Here is a 4,582-nt window from a genome sequence, read left to right on the forward strand (position 1 = left end):
ATCCGAGGACATTTTAAACTATTGGCAGCTGATGATTGCCTAGCTGATGCAGTAAGAAAAGGCTGCAGGTTCTCGTATCGACGCAATAAATCTGTGGGTAGCATCCTATCTCCCTCACAACTAAAAAAACCGGCCCCAGCGACACAATCTTCCTGGCTTAGACATAGGGGCACATATAGATGTGGGAACAATCAATGTAAAGCATGTGAACATGTCCACATAGGTTCATCATTTCAATCCTGCACTACAGGGGAAAGCTTTGAAGTAGTGGCCTGCGTGAACTGTAGATCCACCTACTGCATCTATCTCTTGTGGTGCACGGTTTGCAACCTTCAATACATAGGTTTAACAACGAGAGAGGTACGTTCACGAATACGTGAACATTTATCAACCATTAGAGTAGGTAAGAGCACCACCCCCGTAGTTAAACATTTTGTTAACACACACGATAAAGACTGCACAAGCCTCAGATGGATGGTAATTGAGAAAGTACAGGCCCGAGGGAGGGGTGGAGATAAATTCCAAATTCTATCCAGACAGGAGATGTACTGGATATTCAGACTTCAGACCAAGGTTCCTTTTGGTTTGAACTCTGAGTATGATTTTATCAATCATTGGAATTGACCACGTCTTTCCCCCCCCTCCATCGGGTCCCTTTGAAGGCTTCTTCTAAAGTCATGAAGCTGTGGAGCTTTCTAAAACCCTTGATATCCAGAGATCAATAAATAAATAACTGTCTCATGTAAGTTTCTAATTATATATTGGTCAATAACACCTATGTGTGTGGATGACTAGTATATATATAGAAAGATCTTTTCATAACCTAGGTTATGGAGATAACACACTCAGAGTGTATACAAAAAGTATAAGTCACACGATATAAGTTACATCTATCTATTTTTTCTTTAATTTATTTTTTCCTTTTACTTAAATCCATTACAAGGCATAATTTACTTTTAAGCTCCTATGGTTCTTAGTATAAAAACTAGGTATATCATTGTAGCCCCTTCAGAGATAAAATCTATATGAAAAGTTGTATGAAATTTGATATGAAATCCATATATAAAAGAGAATAGTCTTTCCTCTCTCAAAAAGCCCACCACATAACAGTGTACTTAGTGCACTTACTGTCTTATATATGTTACTTAACTCCTTTTTTCCCATTTAAAACTTCAAAATGTATAGTTTAAATTTTGAAATCTATGATGTGAATTTTACATTTTTTAGTTCAATCCATCTTTAACAAAAGAAATATGAGATTGAGGCATAAAGTAAATGTTAGACATGTGTGAATTTAGGGCACTGTATAATTATATACTCTAAATTGCATGAATTGATGTGTGTATACATTCTATCCCATTGCTAAAAAAGAGTACTATGTACTGCACCTTTAAAAACCCTAATTGATAATTGAGATTTCTACCAATCAAACCCTAGTATAGGGTTCTTAAGCAGGAGTGTCTGTATGTTGTTTTAGGACTATGAGTACGGCGCAAGCCGAAACATGTTAGTCGGTTCTTTTCAAATAGGGTATGTTCCCTCTGTATTTTAAATATTTCTAAATAAAGAGACTTTTTTTAATTGCAGCAACTGACATCTTGTATTTTTTGAGCTTTAATTTTTGCCCAAGTCAGTTGCTGCTTTTCTACTAGCTGCACTGCAGTCCGGACTTGCTAATAACCCTCTCTCTGGATGATATCCTTTCAACTTTGGTTCCCGAGGATACATACGGCATCAGGATAAAAAAATTGTAAAAAAAAAATTGTGGAAGTACCTATTTTGGTGCGATTTAACAACAGAGGATTTTGCGGCAGAGAGGCTTGAAACAGCCCGTGGATTGATTGAAGTTCCAGCAAACTCCAAGCCCAGTTGCCCAGGGTGTACCATTAACAGACGGAATCCAGGAAGTGACGTCACGCCCCACGTGTGGCGATACGGAAGACGCTGAATCCGCATGGTGTGGACTGACGGGGGTCCGGAACAGCGCATAGCAAACCAGCAAGACCTAGGACGATCCAGGTCAGAGGTACCGGGGCACAGAAGGGAGCGGAGGTATATGTATTCATATATATATGTGTCTGCATGAACAGAGACACTGGTTTATTGATTGGGACTTTTCCATATCCGCTTAAAATCCTTCAAAATCCTTTACATTATTGCTTCAAGGATTACTAGCCACACATTGATACTCGGGAACAAGTCACATAAGGGTTATCTGAATAGCACAAAATATATATACATAAAAGGTCAAAAGAATAACGAAGGGGCTTGATAACCCACTGTTTATTGTCCATAGAGAGAGGGGAGTACAGAATACTTTGCTTATTATTACTGTCACTACTTAGAAACAGAAAATAAAAAGGAACTATAGCTCAAAGCTTGTACGGACATTACTATATAGCAGTTATTTTGTTCTGTTGCAACAAACCATTCCATTTTTTTCTTAAATAGAAATGACAGACATAGTGTAAAGGACATCCGTCCTATTAGGAATCATAATAATATCCCTAAGAAGAAGGAAGGTCATCAACAATGTGGCAGAGGAAATGGATGGAGGAGGAATAATATGAAGAAACAGCAACGAGAGGATTAATTCAATGAACGAGGCAGAGGATGGAACAGATATCAATATGTTCAAGATCCTGGGAGATACTCGAACTATTCTAGAGATGATAACTTGTATAAAGAACCAAACAGAATGAATAGTAGACATCATAGGAATAAGGAGCCCTTCGTAGAAAAGAATCGGTTCCATCACCAGCAGAATGGAGGGGTGAAATGGAAGGGAGGAAATTATCCCTCCACTAGTCACAATACTTATAACAATAAGAATTTTGCTTCCATAGAGAAACCCCAATATCGTTATCAACGTCTGAATTCTACTCAGAATGGAACCACCTCCAACCATCATTTTTTAGGGAGAAGAGAGAAGGAATCCAGCCTTATGAACTCGAATGGCAAAGCTTGAGAGCCTCCAGGATTAGAAAGAGAGGGGAATTTTCTCCTGGAACAACCAATAAGATTGGAGCCACAATGGAGACAAAGGGGCCAAAAAAGACAAACCACAGAGGATGCAGAGGAGGGAGAAGACATGGAAAGGAAAAAATAAAGATCATCCCTAGTGTGGGAAACGAAGATGTAAAAGCCAGAGTGTTTAACTTATCCACAAGAGTCTTAACTAAAGAGGAGACTACTTCTCTTGAAAAGGGACTTTCTTTTGCCCCGACCAAGGGTCCGAACTCTTTTCAACTCTTTATAGACCTTCATAAGTTCACCCGAAAATTAACCCTGAAGAGACACTTTGAGAGAATATCAATAAAAGAACAGACATCAGAGGAGGACAGGTTAACTAACAATGATCTTGATACCCTGAATTTTTAGCAGGATTTAGAGAAGGAAAGTGAACTGATTAGTGAGAAAGTTTCTTTAAGCGAACACACTTCACTTAAACCCAATTCTACTTTTACCCTGTACACTCACAGTTTCATAACAGTATTCTCTAATTTAGTACAGGATGATTTCCACCAACTTTGTGAGGGATACAAGATAAAAAAGACAACCTTTCTAAGAAAGAAGAAATGCTTATAAAAAGCTTAGAAGAGGACGGTAATATAGTCATCAGGGAGGCTGATAAAGGAGGAGGCATAGTCATTCAGGATTGGTCAGACTACCTGCAAGAAGCCTATAATCTCCTGAAGAATGAGGATCACTATAGGAAACTCCCAAGTGACCCCACCAATATCTTCCAAAAAGAATATGGCCACCTCTTGGATGATGCGAAAGAAGGATATTGAATGAAGATGAAATGGCGTTCTTAAAGAATGAAAATCTTACTACGGAAATTTTCTATCACCTCCCAAAAGTTCATAAAAATATGGAAAAGCCCCCTGGAAGACCGGTATCAATTCCCTTACTTCGAAATTGTCTGACTATATAGACAACTTCCTCCAGCTTTTGATCCCTAGATTGAAGTCATACCTTAGGGACACTCCTGACACAATTGAAAAACTTTCAGGCACCAATTGGAAAGAGGACTCTATTTGGGTCACTCTTGATGTCAGTGCCCTTTACACTAATATCGCACATAACAAAGGGGTGGAGGCAGTGAGTTTTTGGTTAAAAACCCTCACAGACCTACCAGAAAAAACATGTAGATTTCTCCTAGATTCCATTAGTTTCACCCTAAGAAAAAAAATCAATTTTATTACTGACTCGATCATTTTAACAAGCACATTAAGAAGTATTTTAAATTTTGTAATAAAAGAAATGCCTCTGTAGGTTTAGGTGTAATATATTCATCAGTGCTGTAGCATACACATCTTGCTATTACAGCGTAACTAAAGGCTACTTGCTTGCTGTCATCTGATTGGTGATAGACAACACACCCCCTGAACAGACTGCAGAGATACAAATGCCGTCAACAGGCGGCGTAGAGCAAGTATGGTTATATCCTGCATTTGCACGCTAAACACTTTGTTGAGGCTTATGCTTTTAATAGGATATATGGCCCCACAAGATATTGATGTTTATTTATGGAAATGAACGATGAGCCTATATCTCATTGGCTTACCATCTCACACCC

Source organism: Bombina bombina, chromosome 5 (assembly GCF_027579735.1).
Source record: "Bombina bombina isolate aBomBom1 chromosome 5, aBomBom1.pri, whole genome shotgun sequence".
Taxonomy (NCBI): Eukaryota; Metazoa; Chordata; class Amphibia; order Anura; family Bombinatoridae; genus Bombina; species Bombina bombina.